This window comes from Eschscholzia californica, unplaced genomic scaffold (genome assembly GCF_041429995.1).
Source record: "Eschscholzia californica isolate CP2 unplaced genomic scaffold, dmEscCali1.0.p SCAF_3, whole genome shotgun sequence".
Taxonomy (NCBI): Eukaryota; Viridiplantae; Streptophyta; class Magnoliopsida; order Ranunculales; family Papaveraceae; genus Eschscholzia; species Eschscholzia californica.
Genome location: NW_028238420.1, coordinates 51,835,998 through 51,856,017, shown reverse-complemented (window position 1 = coordinate 51,856,017; position 20,020 = coordinate 51,835,998). Strand labels below are relative to the sequence as shown.

The 20,020-nt window shown below is 38.0% G+C and overlaps 1 long non-coding RNA gene across 3 annotated transcripts; it reads left to right on the top strand.

The window, feature by feature from the left end:
- The first annotated feature begins 848 nt into the window (after window positions 1-848).
- LOC147551631 (uncharacterized) lies at window positions 849-19,219 on the top strand. Of its 3 annotated transcripts, none has more exons than XR_015236989.1 (4): window positions 849-1,106; window positions 1,319-1,464; window positions 18,810-18,879; window positions 19,147-19,219. It is a non-coding gene; the product is annotated as an uncharacterized LOC147551631 (long non-coding RNA). The 3 variants fall into 3 exon arrangements; XR_015236990.1 differs by lacking the exon at window positions 19,147-19,219 and adding an exon at window positions 18,603-18,669 and having other exon boundaries at window positions 854-1,106; XR_015236988.1 differs by lacking the exon at window positions 19,147-19,219 and having other exon boundaries at window positions 18,810-19,008.
- The last annotated feature ends 801 nt before the right edge of the window (window positions 19,220-20,020 follow it).

Genomic DNA, 20,020 nt, shown 5'->3' with positions numbered 1-20,020 from the left:
TTATAGTTGTTGAAGTTTTGCACTGGCGCTTGATGGTGAAAATCATGGAAAAATGAGAAAATTCGTGTTCTTATATATTGATCCAAACAAAATTATAAAGAGAGAATAATCATCCATTAAAAATGTATACAAACATTATATGAAATTAATGTTTTACGTTTTTATAATTGATAGTAGTGTTTCAGCCGAAAAACAAATTCATAAAGTATCTTATCAGATCATTATCAATCAAACATGAAGCTACAAATTTTGTTCAAACGACGCGGTAATCGTCTTACTGACGTAAAATCGAGAGCTATTCTTTTAAAACGCGACTCTTGATATTTCGCTGGTAGGATGAATACTGACCATCAAACATTACATCATGAGGCAACTTTCTTATTTTGTCCAAATGGCGTCGGTAATTGTTTTACCCACGGCCACGGAAAATCAAAGGCTCCCTATTTTAAATAGTACTTTCGATTTTTTTATGTTGGTAGGTTGAGTGCTGACGACCAAACGTTACAGTTAGATGCACCATTCCGATTTTGTTCAAATGGTGTCGTTAATGGTCTCACTGACAGAAAATATAGAACTACTAGATTATTTTTGTTGCAAACAATCAAGATTCTCACATCAATAATAACAAATCCATATAAACATTAAAGTTGAAGAACCTACATTTTTTTTACAGTTTTAGAAAGACGCACACAATTTTCCTCGGTGCTTTGTGTGTGAGCCAACCTTACTTGACCTTTTCCCTATATGGACTGACCGACCCTTTTCCCTATATTGACCGACCGACCCTTTTCCAATATTTTTGACTTATAACCTAATAATTCTTATTTTTCTCTCCTTCGCCGAAGTCCATTTTATTACAGTAAAAAACGGAGTGAAAAGGAAACCAGGCAGCATATTCGCGGGAAACTCAAGCAGGCGCGAAAGAAGCCCTAATTATCATGTTCAAGAAAAAGAGACGATCTGGTGGTATTCAACGATCAAGAAACATCTCGTATCGCCGGTAAAAGGAAACCCTAATGACCGTGTTCGATTGATTGTAGTCACACCTTTGGTTTCGAGGAATCTTTGTCTTGCCGGAATTACTCGTCGAGATCTTTTTTGTAAAGGTATCTTCATTTTTCTTTTTTGGGTTTATTTATCTCTCATTCGATGAATGTATTTTAGGTTACAATTTCTTATCTTGTTTTCTTGAAACGATCAGTCGGAGATCGCAAGAAGATGAACAACGCTTAGGGTTTCTGTTTTTTTTTTGTTTTATCGAAATTTAGGGTTCCAATTTACTTATTACATTTTATCTTCTCTACTAATATTTTCTTAGGCTTTTGAAACGCGTATTCATCGTGATCAAGAAGAAAAAGATGATCTGGTACATGATCAAGAAAGAAAACACTTATCGTATTGCTGTTAAAAGAAGCCCTAAAGGTATCTTTATCTTGCGGAAATACTCGTCCAGTTCTTGCAAAGGTATCTCCTGAAGGAGTTGAAGGAGATGTCCTTCGACCAAGGTGACAATGCGAACAATTTGTCGGATAGGACAATTGATGTGGAAGATCATCAAGTCCGATTGATTTAGGGATCGTAGAGTTGTAGCTAGAGACCAACTACGATCGTCGAATTACGAAGTAATTCGCGGCTAACTTCGATCGGATCCTACAACGGGTTACACATAAGAGTGACAAATTGATCTAGGATATGACTAGTGGGAGTGAGATATAATCATGGGAGTGTCCCATAAACATATCTCATAGGCCTAAAAAGGAATTAGGCAAAGATAGTACAAAAAGGCCAAAAGCAGGGTTTTTGGGCCTAGGCCGATTCGGGCACTTTTAGGGCTCGGATTGGGCTGATTTTTGGAGGGACGTTTCCTTATGTTATGAACATTAAATCTGCCAATTTTGGCTGGGTTTGGACGTCATCTCCTTAGGGAATTGAGAAAATACCAATAGTTGCTATTTTCGACTATTTCCCTAAATCTTATTCTAAAGGGTGTTTTGGGAAACCTAAAAGGAGGTGGATTCTTATTAGGGTTCTATATAAACACTCTTAGGGCAGAGAATAAGGTGTGGAATTTCTCTCTAAGCTTTCTTACTCTACCACATCAAGTAGAGAAGAGAAAGTGAGCTAATTCCCATTAACTATCTATCTAGTCAAGAAGAAAGGAGTTCTTCTTCCAACCACCATTGGTGTGCTAGCTATACAACAAGGTGGGAGATCAAATTGATTGCTCGTGTCCCAAGTAGAGGAGCTACACTTGAAGCTCTTGATCTTCTCATAAGCAATTGGAAAGGTTCGAGGGAAAACTAGCGAATAAGGTATTTATCTTTCTAGTTTTAATTAATGATTATCATAGGCTTATGCATGTGATCCTGGGAATACTAGTGTAGACATTAGATGTCTTATTCCGCTATAAACACTAGTAGAAGGGTGCAAAACCCAACAGTGGCGTCAGAGCCTCTTGCAATTAGCCTATCTTATCTAAGTTTTGGACCAATTCCATGCTTTTCTAGATAGAATATTGTGTTTAAAAGTGTTTTGAACACAAAATTTTGATTAATTTTGAATAAGATTCAAGTATTTGTCAAAAGATTTCAAAATTTGTTCTTGAAAAGAGTTTCAAAACCTGAAATTTTGATCCAAAATAGTTTGAGTAAGAGTTGTTTTTTTTTAGTTTTTGGAAACTTGTGAAAAACAAAATTTGGAAATTTAGAATTGTTCTAAAAGAATTTGAAATATTTTAGAAGTGTTTCAAATTTTGGAAATAGCAATTTAGAATTGCAACACAAAAAAAAAAAAGGGGAAAGACTATTGAGTTTTTTAGAAACTCAATAGGTCCGGCCAGGAAGCTTCCTGGCCGGACCAGTAGTCTGGAGGACGCGTCTGGGAGACGCGTCCCAGACTACTGGTGGATGCGTCTGGGGACGCGTCCGGGTACTCCAGGTCGCGTCTTCCAGACGCGACCAGTAGCTTAACCAGGACGCGTCTGGGACGCGTCCAGTAGCTACCATCAGACGCGTCTTGGAGACGCGTCTGGGGTCCTGGGTGTCTCGGACTAAGTCCGAGACACCTAGTGCTGGTCCGGTCCAGCATCAGATGCGTCTAGGACGCGTCTGGTGCTTGGACTAGCGTCCTGGCTCCGGCCAGGACGAGATCAGGCCTATTGGCCTCGGCTCGGACATGCCGGCCCTATGGGCCGTGCCATGTCCGGACCTTGTCCGGGTCCCTTTTTGGGCTTGGGCCGGGACTTGTCTAGGACTTGTCCCGGGTCTTTTCAAGGCTTTTCGGACCACGAAAAGGGACCACTATTCGAGTGGGAGTTTTATCCAAATTTTCTCCAAAATTCCAATCCAAATATTTCCGAAATAAACCCGGGCCATTCAAAGCCTAAACGGAATTTCTCTTTAAAATCAGATTTTAAAATCAAACCAAGACGCACCATTAGTCTAATCCTTTGATGTAGACTTAAGGTACGTACATGACATATAGATGTCGACAAAAGTATCTCCCGGATATACATGCATATATAATTGTTAGCCTTGAAATATATTATATGATTGCATGTGATGTGAATGCGGAAACTAGTATGGCCATAGAAAGTGTTTCTTATTTTTGTTTTGAGCACGGATGGGTGCCTAATTTGTAATAATTTTAATTTTCAAGTTTACACGATCTGCGAATCGTTTGAGTCTTGTAATTAGAGTTTAGGGTTTATGAGTCCATTGAAGAAGCTCAAGGAAGGAGTCCTAAGGTGAGTGGGAGAAATCAATGGAGGTTCAAAGATGGAGATCTAGACGAACCAAAAGACGAAACAAGAAGCAAACCAAAGGAGATTAGATCTTCTAGGTTAGAGGCCATACTAGGATCCATATGTGCTTGATTTACTTTCTCGCGCGCATTTACTTACTTATTTACGCTTTATGTCGTGGATGTTAGTTAGGCTAATTAGTTCACTAAAACGAACGCCAGACTAGCGTAAAAGTCCCTAAAAGTAATTTTGAGTACAGTGCCTATCCAAATTAAGACACTCCTTGCGCCCTTGTTCGAGGAAGGTGGGTCGGCCTTCGCAGAGTACCTCCTCTACCTTGGGACATTGCGGGTAGGCCTATAGAAGAGGCCTACATGTCTAAATGGTTCTACTCAACGAGATCAGCAAGAGAGTCTTGGATACTCGAGGCAAAAGGATGGATTTTACACTTAACATGTAATCCATCAACCGAGAATCATACGGTATGATCAGTGAAAGTGTTCACTCACCTAAATCAATGGGAATTAAGGGCAGGGCCCTAGTCCGCTTAATCCTTGAGAGATGGGATCTCGGAATCGCATTATTCATCTAGGGACATGTTTTATCTTGAATAATGTGGCAAAAACGTAGAACTTTTTTGCAAAAATTATCGAATGTAATACTTAGCAAAATCCTTTTTCTGTTTCATGTAGTTTTACTATGGCAAAAATCAATCTTTTCAACCTATGTTCAATCCTTGATGAGGACAAATTGAACATGGATAACTTCCTTGATTGGGAAAAGAGATTGAGAAGTGTTCTCAAGTCTACAAACAAAGAAAGCGTACTGGATACCCCTATTCCAAGAATAACTGCGAACTCAAAGGTTGAGGAACAAAAGCAGGCCAAAAGTATCCGGATGAAATCAATTTCAGTAACTTGCCTTATGTTGGCAACCATGGAACCTAATCTTCAAAAGAGATTCAGGAAAATGGATGCGCACACAATCATCCGTCGATTAAGGGACATGTCCCGAAACAAATCACGGTTGAGGAAGTACGGGACTTCCAAGGCAATCCGGAGAGGCATTGGAATGTCTGAATCAAAGAAAGAACTTCAACTGATTCAGAAGAACAAAAGGAAAAAGGAAGGAACTCGCGATTCCGACCAAGGTATCTATGTTATCGAAGTTAACTTAGCAAATACATTTGATTCTCAATCCTGGGTATTCGATACCGGATGTGGTGCTCATATCATTTATGATGTGCAGGGCCTTAAGGGAATCAAGTATTTATCTGGAAGGGAGCTTGTCCTACGAGTAGCAAATAGAGCAACGGTTGCTGCAAAAGCTGTAGGAACATTCAGTCTACCTTTAGAAACTGGTCTAGTTTTAGAACTTCATAATTGCTATTATGTACCCTCTATTTCTAGAAACATTATCTCTGTCTCAGAATTAGACAAAGAGGGATATCACCTATTAATAAAAAACCAGCGTTGTTCTTTATACAAAGGTGAAATGTTTTATACCAGTGCTAAGCTATACAACGGTCTCTATATTACGAATATTGAGAACGAAGTCTTCAACATAGAAACCAATAGGCTACGGTCAGATGATTCAAATCCAAGTTACCTTTGGCATTGTCGTTTGGGTCACATTAACATGACACGCATGAAGAAGCTCCATGAGCATGGACTTCTAGGTTCGTATAATTTAGAATCATATGACACATGCGAATCATGTTTAATGGGTAAAATGACGAGGTCTTCTTTTAAAGGAAAAGGAGACCGAGCCAAAGAACCCTTGGAACTCATACATACGGATGTATGCGGACCAATGAGTACTCCGGCGAGAGGTAACTATGGCTACTTCATCACGTTCACGGATGACTTCACTCGTTATGGTTACATATACTTGATGAGGCATAAGTCCGAATCGTTTGACATGTTCAAACAATTTCAGAACGAAGTAGAGAATCAACTTGGCAAGAAAATAAAAGCCATTCGATCCGATCGAGGTGGTGAATATTTGAGTCAAGAATTTGACGATCATCTTAGGAGTTGTGGTATAGTATCTCAACTCACTCCGCCAGGAACACCCCAGATGAATGGTGTTTCTGAAAGGAGAAATCGCACCTTGTTAGACATGGTTCGATCTATGATGAGTTTAGCAAATCTTCCAAACACGTTCTGGGGGTATGCTCTAGAAACGGCTGCTTTCACACTTAACCGAGCTCCGTCAAAAGCTGTAGAAAAGACGCCATATGAGTTATGGTTTGGAAAGGTTCCAAAGCTGTCTTTTCTCAAAGTCTGGGGATGCGAAGTTTATGTAAAACGTTTACAAGGAGACAAACTCGCACCTAAATCAGACAAATGTCTCTTTGTGGGCTATCCAAAAGAGACAAGGGGTTACTACTTCTACCACGAATCTGAGAACAAAGTGTTTGTTGCTCGAGATGGTGTCTTCCTTGAAAAGGAATTCCTTTCCAAACAGACAAGTGGGAGAAATGTAGATATCGATGAAATTCGATATGAGCAACAAATAAACACAGATATAGAGATATCAAGAGGTTTAGCGGCTCCTATCTATACACAAAGTATGGAAGAGGAAAATGAGGTCGAGAGAGTACCTCCCGCTCAAGTCGAATTAAATTCGCAGGAGACATCTCAACTAGTTGAGAACACTCCAAAAGTTGCTCAGGCCCCTCGTAGATCTCAAAGGCTCCAGGAATTATCTCAGAAAACAGATATCCTACTGTTAGAAGATAATGAGCCGAGTACCTACAACCAAGCTATGGCGAGCCCCGACTCCGAAAAATGGCTAAAAGCCATGAGGTCGGAAATGGATTCCATGTCAGAAAATCAAGTATGGAACTTGATCGATTTGCCCGATGGAGCAAAACCAATCGGATGCAAATGGGTTTTCAAAGTAAAAACTGACAAGGATGGAAACGTTAGCGTTTTCAAAGCTAGACTCGTGGCGAAAGGATACAAACAGATTCATGGTATAGACTATGATGAAACCTTTTCACCTGTCGCAATGCTTAAATCCATTCGGATCATTCTAGCAATTGCAGCTCATTATGATTATGAGATTTGGCAAATGGATGTCAAAACCGCCTTCCTAAACGGACACTTGGAAGAGGATGTGTACATGACACAACCCGAAGGTTTTTTAGATTCCAAAAATGCTGGAAAAGTTTGCAAGCTTAAGAAATCCATTTATGGACTCAAGCAAGCAAGCCGGAGTTGGAATCTTCGATTCGACGAGAAAATCAAAGAATTTGGATTTCTCAAGAATGCAGAAGAATCTTGTGTTTACAAGAAGGTTAGTGGGAGCGACCTAGTTTTCTTAGTCCTTTATGTCGATGACATATTAATCATAGGAAACAAGATTCCGATGTTGGAATCAGTTAAAGACTGGCTTCGGAAATGCTTCTCTATGAAGGACCTAGGGGAAGCAGAATACATATTGGGAATCAAGATCTATAGAGATAGATCAAAGAGGATGATCGGACTTAGTCAAGAAACTTATATAGATAAGATTCTTCAACGGTTCGAGATGACAAACTCCAAAAGAGGATTCCTTCCCATGTCACATGGTATGGTGCTTAGCAAAGATCAGTGTCCTAAGAGTCCTGATGAGCTAGCACACATGATGAAAGTACCCTATGCTTCGGCAATAGGATCAATCATGTACGCCATGATCTGCACTCGCCCAGACGTCTCATATGCTTTGAGCATGTGTAGCCGTTACCAATCAAATCCAGGCCAAGCGCACTGGCACGCCGCCAAGAATATCCTAAAGTACCTGAAAAGGACTAAGGATCATTTCCTGGTATATGGCGGGGAAGATACACTAAAAGTTGTAGGCCATGTGGATGCAAGCTTTCAAACTGATAGAGACGACTTCAAATCACAATCTGGGTTCGTCTACTGTCTGAATGGAGGAGCGGTATGTTGGAAAAGTTCCAAGCAGAGCACAGTTGCAGACTCTACCACTGAAGCAGAATACCTAGCGGCCTCGGAAGCTGCAAAGGAAGGAGTTTGGATCAAGAAGTTCATGATAGAACTTGGTGTCGTACCTGGCATGGAAGAGGGCGTGACTCTCTATTGTGACAACAACGGAGCAATAGCCCAAGCCAAGGAACCAAGAGCGCACCAAAAATCCAAACATATCCAAAGGAAGTACCACTTGATTAGAGAAATCATAGAAAGAAAAGATGTGGTAATTTGCAAGGTTCATACGGATGATAACGTTGCAGATCCGTTGACCAAACCGTTACCTCAGTCCAAACATGATTCACACATGAGGGACATTGGTATAAAGCGCATTGGGGAATGGCAACAAATGTAATTTGGATTCATAAAAGAGTTTATGTGCCTAATTACTTACATTCGATAAATAAAATAAAAGAAATTTTATTTTGTCCTTAGAATTTGGTTTGGTATTTTAAGAGACAGTCCACACGATAAAGAAAACGCTCCGAGTAGGCTTGTCAGATACGTGATCTGATGAATGAAACCCTACTAAGTGAACTTGGAGTGATTCATTATCAATTCCCTAGTCCAGGTCATTGCATGGACAACAATGACTCACGAAGACTAGTACGGGAGTCGATGGGATAGCGCAGTTTCATGGGCTATAGGAATAGTGTATTCGATTCGACTACGTGAGTGCATAATAGAGATTATGCGCTGGAATAACCCTCAACATGAGAAGTTCATCCAAAGAATGATGAAATCGTCAAACTTCTCATAAAGACAAGATTGAAGAGATTCCTCAAAACATGAGTGCTCAGCTCATCTTATGTAAGGAATGTCTGACTTTGGTTCCGTTAAACGCCGCGCCGTAAAAGGAGGTTATAAAGGCGGATACTGGGAAGGACAGGATAGACATGAAGTTGAGTGGGAGCGCAAGAATGGATTATGTCCTCCTAACCATGTTAGGATGCAGTGTCCTCGGGCCACTTGACGAGCAGCAACTGAAAATGCATGGCCGTGCTCAAATGGATTAAAAGTTAATCATTTGTTTTGACAGTTGTACTCGAGATCAAGAAAGTCTGAATGACGTGACGTATCAGATGGGATACTAAGTGACATGGGAATCGAGCATTGTACTTGTTCTAAGTCCAAGTGGGAGTCTGAAGGAGTTGAAGGAGATGTCCTTCGACCAAGGTGACAATGCGAACAATTTGTCGGATAGGACAATTGATGTGGAAGATCATCAAGTCCGATTGATTTAGGGATCGTAGAGTTGTAGCTAGAGACCAACTACGATCGTCGAATTACGAAGTAATTCGCGGCTAACTTCGATCGGATCCTACAACGGGTTACACATAAGAGTGACAAATTGATCTAGGATATGACTAGTGGGAGTGAGATATAATCATGGGAGTGTCCCATAAACATATCTCATAGGCCTAAAAAGGAATTAGGCAAAGATAGTACAAAAAGGCCAAAAGCAGGGTTTTTGGGCCTAGGCCGATTCGGGCACTTTTAGGGCTCGGATTGGGCTGATTTTTGGAGGGACGTTTCCTTATGTTATGAACATTAAATCTGCCAATTTTGGCTGGGTTTGGACGTCATCTCCTTAGGGAATTGAGAAAATACCAATAGTTGCTATTTTCGACTATTTCCCTAAATCTTATTCTAAAGGGTGTTTTGGGAAACCTAAAAGGAGGTGGATTCTTATTAGGGTTCTATATAAACACTCTTAGGGCAGAGAATAAGGTGTGGAATTTCTCTCTAAGCTTTCTTACTCTACCACATCAAGTAGAGAAGAGAAAGTGAGCTAATTCCCATTAACTATCTATCTAGTCAAGAAGAAAGGAGTTCTTCTTCCAACCACCATTGGTGTGCTAGCTATACAACAAGGTGGGAGATCAAATTGATTGCTCGTGTCCCAAGTAGAGGAGCTACACTTGAAGCTCTTGATCTTCTCATAAGCAATTGGAAAGGTTCGAGGGAAAACTAGCGAATAAGGTATTTATCTTTCTAGTTTTAATTAATGATTATCATAGGCTTATGCATGTGATCCTGGGAATACTAGTGTAGACATTAGATGTCTTATTCCGCTATAAACACTAGTAGAAGGGTGCAAAACCCAACATCTCCACCTTTCTTTTCTAGGTTTATTTATCTCATCTAAAGATTGTGGTCTAGGTTTCTCTTTCTTATCTTTTCTTATTGAAACGATAGATCAATGATATCAAGATTGTAACAATACTTAGGGTTTCTGGCTCTTTGTTTGATCTCGTGGAACGGAGTTAGGGTTCCAATTTCGTTATTATATTTCATCTTCTCTACTGATAATTAGACATTTGAATTAGGGACCAGAGTATCGGTATTCACGATCTCAGAGGACTGAATCATGATACTAGGTTTTCAAAACCAGTACTAGCCAGCTTTATTTCGCAAATCCATGTCAGGATCATTGACTTTCTAATCTTGCACAGATACTGTTACTAATCAATCTGCTAAATATTTGTTTACATATTTACTATTTGTGTTTTTCTTTTTTCGTTTTTTTTTTTTGCATTTTGTCTTGAGTTTTGACCTTTGGGAACTCTTTTGTTAGTTCATTCCAGATTTTATAGAAGGGAATGTAATCAATTAAAGGTATATTTGCTAAAAATAGTCTTTTTGGGAGCTATTCACTGTCCATAGCAATTTTGATAGAAAAAGACTAGGATAATTAAGGATACATGTGTCCCGGATCACCATTTGCTCCCTTAATTAGTCCATCTAATTCAATCTTCTGCATTTGAACATTCAATAGATAATGGATTGTGGTCAATTAAGAAGAGTGCATAGACCTTGAGAAGTTGGATTATTAGTCGCTTCTTAATTAGTTCCTCTAATTCAACCATATGCATGAAACATGGTAACTCCTCTTTTGGAAGTTTCCATATTGTGACTAGTTAAGGGCACACCTCCCTAGAGATTTGGGTCATCATTTGCTCCTTAATTAGCCCTTTAATTCAATCTTCTGCATTTGAATATATCAATATAATATTAGTCCCTCTAATTCAATCTTCTGCATTTGATTATATTAATATAATTTAGCGAGCTCTTTCTTGTCCATCGAAAATTCAATAAAAAGGGAAATAAAGGGTACATATGCTTGGAGAAGTTGGATGATCACTTGCTTCTAGTCCCTCTAATTCAATCATCTGCATTTGAATAATTGTTGCAATTCCTCTTCTGGATTGCGATAAATTAAGAATACATCCCCTTAGAGAAGCTGGATCATCCTTCGCTCCGTAGTTAGTCCCTATAATTCAATCTTCTGCATTTGAATATATAGGTAAATCCTTTCTATTGTGACAAATTCAAGGTACATATGCCTCCGAAGTTTCCCTCTCATTTAATCTTTGCATTCAAATATATATATTCGCCGAAAGTTCTCTTTTTGGGAGATCTTCCTAGTCCACTGCAAAGTTGGTTGGAAAAGATAATGATAAATTAATGGTACATCTGCCCGGATCATCCGTTGCTCTCTTAGTTAGTCCCTCTTATTCAATCTTCTGCATTTGAATATATTTCTACAATTTTGGGGGCTCTTTCTTGTCCATCGAAAATTCAATCGAAAGGGAATTAAGGGTACATATGCTTGGAGAAGTTGGATGATCACTTGCTTCTAGTCCCTCTAATTCAATCATCTGCATTTGAATAATTATTGCAAATCCTCTTTTGGATTGCGATCAATTAAGGGTACATCCCCTTAGAGAAGCTGGATCATTCTTCGCTCCTTAATTAGTCCCTTTAATTTAATCTTCTGCATTTGAATATATTTGCTGAATGTTCTCCTTTTTGGATATCTTCTTGGCCCGTTGCAAATTTGGTTCGAAAAGATAGTGATAAAGTAATGATACATCTGCCCGGATCATTCCTTGCTCTCTTAATTAGTCCCTCTTATTCAATCTTCTGCATTTGAATATATTTCTACAATTTTGGGAGCTCTTTCTGGTCCATCGAAAATTCAATCGAAAGGGAATTAAGGGTACATATGCTTGGAGAAGTTGGATGATCAGTTGCTTCTAGTCCCTCTAATTCAATCATCTGCATTTGAATAATTGTTGCAAATCCTCTTTTGGATTGCGATCAATTAAGGGTACATCCCCTTAGAGAAGCAGGATCATTCTTCGCTCCTTAATTAGTCCCTTTAATTTAATCTTCTGCATTTGAATATATTTGCTGAATGTTCTCCTTTTTGGATATCTTCTTGGCCCGTTGCAAATTTGGTTCGAAAAGATAGTGATAAAGTAATGATACATCTGCCCGGATCATTCCTTGCTCTCTTAATTAGTCCCTCTTATTCAATCTTCTGCATTTGAATATATTTCTACAATTTTGGGAGCTCTTTCTGGTCCATCGAAATTTAATCGAAAGGGAACTAAGGGTACATATGCTTGGAGAAGTTGGATGATCAGTTGCTTCTAGTCCCTCTAATTCAATCATCTGCATTTGAATAATTGTTGCAAATCCTCTTTTGGATTGCGATCAATTAAGGGTACAACCCCTTAGAGAAGTTGGATCATTCTTCGCTCCTTAGCTAGTCCTTGTAATTCAATCTTCTGCATTTGAATATATTTGCTGAATGTTCTTCTTTTTGGATATCTTCTTGGCCCGTTGCAAATTTGGTTGGAAAAGATAGTGATAAAGTAATGATACATCTGCCCGGATCATTCCTTGCTCTCTTAATTAGTCCCTCTTATTCAATCTTCTGCATTTGAATATATTTCTACAATTTTGGGAGCTCTTTCTGGTCCATCGAAATTTAATCGAAAGGGAACTAAGGGTACATATGCTTGGAGAAGTTGGATGATCAGTTGCTTCTAGTCCCTCTAATTCAATCATCTGCATTTGAATAATTGTTGCAAATCCTCTTTTGGATTGCGATCAATTAAGGGTACAACCCCTTAGAGAAGCTGGATCATTCTTCGCTCCTTGATTAGTCCCTTTAATTTAATCTTCTGCATTTGAATATATTTGCTGAATGTTCTCCTTTTTGGATATCTTCTTGGCCCGTTGCAAATTTGGTTGGAAAAAATAGTGATAAAGTAATGATACATCTGCCCGGATCATTCATTGCTCTCTTAATTAATCCCTCGTATTCAATCTTCTGCATTTGAATATATTTCTACAATTTTGGGAGCTCTTTCTGGTATATCGAAAATTCAATCGAAAGGGAATTAAGGGTACATATGCTTGGAGAAGTTGGATGATCAGTTGCTTCTAGTCCCTCTAATTCAATCATCTGCATTTGAATAATTGTTGCAAATCCTCCTCTGGATTGCGATCAATTAAGGGTACATCCCCTTAGAGAAGCTGGATCATCCTTCGCTCCGTAGCTAGTCCTTGTAATTCAATCTTCTGCATTTGAATATATACGGTAAATACTTTTGTTATGATAAATTGAGGGTACATATGGCTAAATAGTTTCCCTCTAATTCAATCTTCTGCATTCGAATATATATTCGCCGAAAGTTCCCTTTTTAGGAGATCTTCCTACTCCGATGAAATTTGGTTGGAAAAAATAATGATAAATTAATGGTACATCTGCCTGGATCATCCCTTGCTCCACTAATTAGTCCCTCTAATTCAATCTTCTGCATTTGAATGTTTTTTCTACAATTTTGGGAGCTCTTTGTAATCCATCGAAAGGAATTAAGGGTACATTTGCTCTGAGAAGTTGGTTGATCACTCGCTTCTAGTCCCTTTACTTCAATCATCTGCATTTGTAGAATTACTGTAAACCCTCTTTTGGACTGTAATCAGCTAAGAGTACATCCCCTTAGAGAAGCTATACATCCTTCACTCCTTAATTAGTCCCTCTAATTCAATCTTCTGCATGTGCATATATTTCCCGATTGTTCTCCTTTTTGGAGATCTTCTTGGTCCGTTGCAAATTTGGTTGGAAAGATAAATGATAAATTAATGGTGCATCTGCACGGATCATCCCTTGCTCTCTTAATTAGTCCCTCTTATTCAATCTTCTGCATTTGAATATATTTCTACAATTTTGGGAGCTCTTTCTTGTCCATCGAAAATTCAATCAAAAGGGAATTAAAGGGCACATATGCTTGGAGAAGTTGGATGATCACTTGCTTTTAGTCGCTCTAATTCAATCATCTGCATTTGAATAATTGTTGCAATTCCTCTTCTGGATTATGATCAATTAAGGGTACACCCCCTTAGAGAAGCTGGATCATCCTTCGCTCCTTAATTAGTCTCTTTAATTTAATCTTTTGCATTTGGATATATTTGCTGAATGTGCTCCTTTTTTGGATATCTTCGTGGTCCCTTGCAAATTTGGTTGGAAAAGATAGTGATAAATTAATGGTACATCTGCCCGGATCATCCTCTGCTCTCCTAATTAGTCCCCTTATTCAGTCTTCTGCATTTGAATATATTTTCTACAATTTTTAGAGCTTTTTTTTGTCCATCGAAAATTCTACCGAAAGGGAATTAAGGGTACATATGCTTGGAGAAGTTGGATGATCACTGCTTCTAGTCCCTTTAATCCAATCATCTGCATTTGAATAATTGTTGCAAATCCTCTTCTGGATTGCGATCAATTAAGGGTACATCCCCGTAGAGAAGCTGGATCATCCTTCGCTCCTTAATTAGTCCCTATATTTCAATCTTTTGCATTTGAATATATACGGTAAATCCTTTCTGTTGTTATAAATTAAGGGTACATATGCCTAAAGAAGTCCCCTTCTAATTCAATATTCTGCATTCAAATATATATTCGCCGAAAGTTCTCCTTTTAGGAGATATCCTACTCCACTGCAAATTTGGTCGGAAAAGATAATGATAAATTAATGGTAAATCTGCCTGGATCATCCCTTGCTCCCTTAATTAGTCCCTCTAATTCAATCTTCTGCATTTGAATATATTTTGTACAATTTTGGGAGCTCTTTCTAGTCCATCGAATATTCAATCGAAAGGGAATTAAGGGTACATTTGCTTGGAGAAGTTGGATGATCACTCGCTTCTAGTCCCTTTAATTCAATCATCAGCATTTGAATAATTATTGTAAATCCTCTTTTGGATTGTGATCAATTAAGGGTTCCTTAGAGAAGCTAGATCATCGTTCGCTCCTTAATTAGTCCCTCTAATTTAATCTTCTGCATTTGAATATATTTGCTGAATGTTCTCCTTTTTGGAGATCTTCTTGGTCCTTCGCTAATTTGGTTGAAAAAGATAATGACAAATGATTGGTACATTTGCCCTGATCATTCCTTTCTCCCTTAATAAGTCCTTTTTAATCTTCTGCATTTGAACATATTTTCTACAATTTTGGGTGGCCTTTCTAGTTCATTGAAAATTCAATCGAAACGGTTTGTGATCAATTATGGGTACATATGGTTGGAGAAGTTGGATGATCAATCACTTCTTAATTTGTCCTTATAATTCGATCATCTACATTTGAATAATTATTGTAAACCCTCTTTTGGATTTGATCGATTGAGGGTACATCTCCTTGGAGAAGCTGGATCATACTTCGCTCCTTAACTAGTTCGTTTGATTCAATCTTCTGCATGTACACATATATTGTAAGTTCTGTTTTGGAAGCTTTTCGTATTGTGATCAGTAAAGGGTATTTCTATCGAGAAGCTGGATCATCCTTCGCTCTTTAATCAGTCCTTCAAATTCAATCTTTTGCATTTGAATATATTTGCCGAAAGTTCTTTTGGGAGATCTTCCTGGCCCGTTCAAAGTTCGGTTTGAAAAATTATGACAACTTAATGGTACCTTTGCCTGGATCATCCTTTGCTCCCTGAATGAGTCCCCCTTATTCAATCTTCTGCATTTAAACACATTTTCTTCAATTCGGGGAGCTCTTTATAGTCGATCAAAAACTTTACTGAAAGGGATTGTGTTCAATTATGAATAGACATGCTTCGAGAAGTTGGATCACCAGTCGTTTCTTAATTAGTCCCTGTAATTCAATCATCTGCATTTGAATAGTTATTGTAAATCCTCTTTTGGAGTAGGTTTAATCAAGGGAACATCTCCTTAAATAAGTTGGATCATCCTTCGCTCCTGATATAGTCTCTTTAATTCAATCTTCTGCATGTACACATATATAGTAAGTTCTCTTTCTGAAGCTTCTCCTATTGTGATCGATTAAGGGTATCTCCGATCAGAAGCGGGATCATTCCTCGTTCCTTGATTAGTCCTTTTAATTCAATCTTTTCCATTTGTATATATTTGCTCAAAGTTTTCTGTTTGGATATCTTCCTGGTCAGTTGCAAATTTGGTAGGAAAAGATTATGATAAATTAGTGGTACATTTGCTCGGATCATCCCTTGCTCCCTTTACGAGTCGCTCTTATTCAATCTTGGAAAGTTCAATAAAAAAGGAGTATGGTCAATTTTGATACATATGGTTGGAGAAGTTGGATGATAAGTCGTTTCTTAATTAGTTCATGTAATTCAATCATCTGCATTTGAATAATTATTATAATTCCTCTTTTGAATTGTGATCAATTAAGGGTACATCTCCTTTGAGAAGCTGTATCATCCTTCGCTCCTTAATCAGTCCCTCTAATTCAATCCTCTGCATGTACACATATATTGGAAGTTTTCTTTTTGAAGCTTTTCGTATTATGATCGGTTAAGGGTATTTCCATTTACAAGCTGGATCATCCTTCGATCCTTAATTGGTCTCTTTAATTCAATCTTTTGTATTTGAATTTATTTGTTGAAAGTTCTTCTTTCGGGAGATTCTCCTAGTTCGTTGCAAATATGGTTGGAAATGATTATGATAATTTAATGGTAAATTTGCTCGGACAGTCCCTTGCTCCCTTAATGTATCCTCTTTATTCAACCTTCTGCATTTGAATATATTTTCTACAATTCGGGGAGCTCTTTCTAGTCCATAAAACATTCAATCGGAAGGGATGTGGTCAATTATGGGTACATATGCTTGGAGAAGTTGGACGATCAGTCGCTTTTTAATTAGTCTCTGTAATTCAATCTTCTGCATTTCAATAATTATTGTAAATCGTCTTTTGGATTGTGAGCGATTAAGGGTATCTCCATCGAGTAGTTGGATCATCCTTCGCTCCCTAATTAGTTCCTTTAATTCAATCTTTTGCATTTGAATAATATATTCGTAGAAAGTTCTCCTTTTGGGATATCTCTCTGGCCCACTGCAAATTTGGTTGGAAAAGATTTTGATAATTTGATGGTACATTTGCCCGGATCATCCCTTGCTCCCTTAATGAGTCCCCCTTATTCCATCTTCTGCATTTGAATATATTTTCTACAAACGGGAACTCTCTCTAATCCGTCGAAAATTCATCGAAAGAGATTGTGGTCAATTATGGGTACATATGCTTGGAGAAGTTGGAATATTGGTCGCTTCTTAATTAGTCCATGTAATTCAATCATCTGCATTTGAGTAATTATTGTAAATCCTCTTTTGGATTGAGAGTAACTAAGGTTACATCTCTTTAGAGAAGCTGGATTATCCTTTGCTTAATTGAATATTCTGCATGTACACATATATTGTAAGTTCACTTTTCGAAGCCTTTTATATTGTGATTGATTAAGGGTATCTCCATCGAGAAGCTTGATCATTCTTCGCTCCTTAATTAGTCCCTTTAATTCAACACTATTTGCCATTTTGACTTGGTAAATCTTTTTGTTATTGGGTTCATTTTCTTTTGGTATCAGTAATATGTTAAACTTCTTACTGTTAAAAGAAACTCTGGACGATGCAGCCATAGTTACAAGGATATATCAATGACTCCGAAGTCATGAGGCTTATTTCAAGGTCCTCTAGTTCAGTTCACTGGTTTTAAAAGAGCTAGTCTCTTTTATGATAGATCATCACACGGTTATTTATGAAGATTAATAATTTGCTTAACGATGGTTTTGGTTGAGTTTTTGTTTTTAGTGGAGTACAAAAGTGATTTTGGTTGAGTTTCTGTTCTAGTGATGGAGCTCAAAAATTAGTTCATTTTAGGACTACAAACTATATTGAACTAGATATATTTACTTTGTTAGCAATCTCATTTACAGATAACGCTTCTACTGTTTTTCTCCTAGAAATGGACATCATGTCTCTATGATGAGCTTTTGGTTAGTTAACATGGGTTGCTTTTTGTGGTCATTATATATCTATGTCTAATTTCACTTCTGTTCAATCCACTCTTGTTGTTTACTTAATTCTGTTGAAGCCAATAGTAGTGAGTAGAAGTTACTATTGACCTAATGTGGATTGAACTGGAATTGGCAATTACTTTGGCCTTGAACAAATTTAGGAGGATTGACAAACATCATTGTGGAATTTTTTTACCTGTTCTGTAAAATGTAATTACTAGAATGATTCTGTTTTTCACTGGTTGGAAGTTCTTAATAGATGATAGGTCGGTGATTTTGGGACCTGTACTTAATGTTTCAAACTTTTTGGTTCTCTGGTGCCCTCAAGAATGTCGATGATAAGTTAGAATTCCTATATCAATTTCAGAATGATTGATATTTAGTTGGAACTGGCTAGTGACGATACTAGCTAGTAATATGTTGTTGATAATTGGCATTGAGTAAGTGCAACCATAGGATTTATATGGCAAGCTCTCTTTACGCTGTTTTGTTATGAGATATATTAACTCGTGACATCTGAGTCTTTTCCTAGCTGCAATATCATTGACTGCTGTCCCTTAATTGTTTTTCACGTCATTCTTCTATTTCTTTCATACCGAAACTCCCCACTAAAATAGGTACACATGATTAGGGTTTAACTAGTTGAATTATATATTCTTTTAAATAGCTTTACAATCAAGTTTCAATTAAATCATCATCTCACTTGCGATTATAACTGCAAATTCTTGTTGCTTACTTGCCTATACAAGAAAAACCTGTAAGATTGGTGCAGCGAGGTAACAATTGCTCCTTAGTATCATTACCCAGACTCTATATAGGATGGTGTCAGGTAATTTAGAACTTCAGAATGGGGTGAATTATAACACTTTTCCTTTCTTTTGATGTGGATCGAATATATATTAACTACTGATATTAATTGATGCTTACTTTGGTGAATCTGATGTTTTTCATGTTATTGATATATTGTAGAGCGCTCAAATGAAATCTGATGATAAACCAGGAGGCTTATGGGTTTCCTTCTTGAGAACGAATTTTACCGGTGAGTGAAAAATATGTATTGCTCTCCTTATGTGTTCAACTAATTCAATAGAGATAGGTCACTCGCCTACTTGACCTATGATAATAAGACAAGGGAATTGGAGGTGGGCGCGGCCATATTGCCCTCAAATCTATCTCTATTCTCTTTTCCCTTATCCAAACTATCAACTGGGGCCGAAGTAGGCGGAAGACCTGGCATTGTTGAAATTGATTTCGTATTGTTTTTTCTCTTTTGGTCTAGTTGAACTGACGATGCGTTTCAATTCAGGTCCTTCAGAGGCACCTACATAGATTTAGGGGCGGGGAGTTTATGCAGGAGTCTGTTATCCCGGTCCTAATGGTCCGAGACATTTAGGAAAACGAGATACCCGAAACCCCAAACGAGCTAAGTCTGGGTGCCAATAAATTAGATCACATGAAAAGGGCTTACCCTAACATATAGCTTGAGCACATGACTGGTTAAATACAAGTGGAGAGATCAGATAGGTGTATAGTTAGATACAAGGCCTAGTTTTTAGTTAGTTTTAGGTTGGTTAGCCACAATATAGTCTTATAATTCACGTTAACCCCATTCCAACACGGCTTGTGATCTTCTAGATAAAACTTAACGACTTGGTATTGGGTCCATTACCAGGTTCTCTATCACCTTGCATTTTGTATAAGATATTTCTGATTTCCGGCTACACAACAAATGGAAGCACTTAAATCATGGGAAGGTTAGGGGAACAACCACCTTACCGCTGCTACACACGGTTAGAGCATAAGTCGAAATATTTTTTATTTTTCAAACAACACAGTACTTACACACACACCCACCTGGACGCCATATTTTGTCGTCTGATGAGAACTCGAAAGACATTCGTTGTTTCTCTGCTTTCTCTCTGTAGATGGATTATCCCTCTAGAACGTACTAGTATGATGCCATTACACCACTAGGGTCGTATTGGTGAGTGGTACCACTAACAACTTCATCATCAGTTGTTTTGGTACAACCAGTGGTACGACTCTGCCGGAGGTAAGGTAAATCAGAATTGCTGTTTCTACGTTGTCTGTTGTAGATGTATAATGTAGTTTTTATGTTTTTATTCTCTCCAAAACTGAGTTCTTGCATCCCAAACTCCCTCTGTCTTACTCGACCGAAT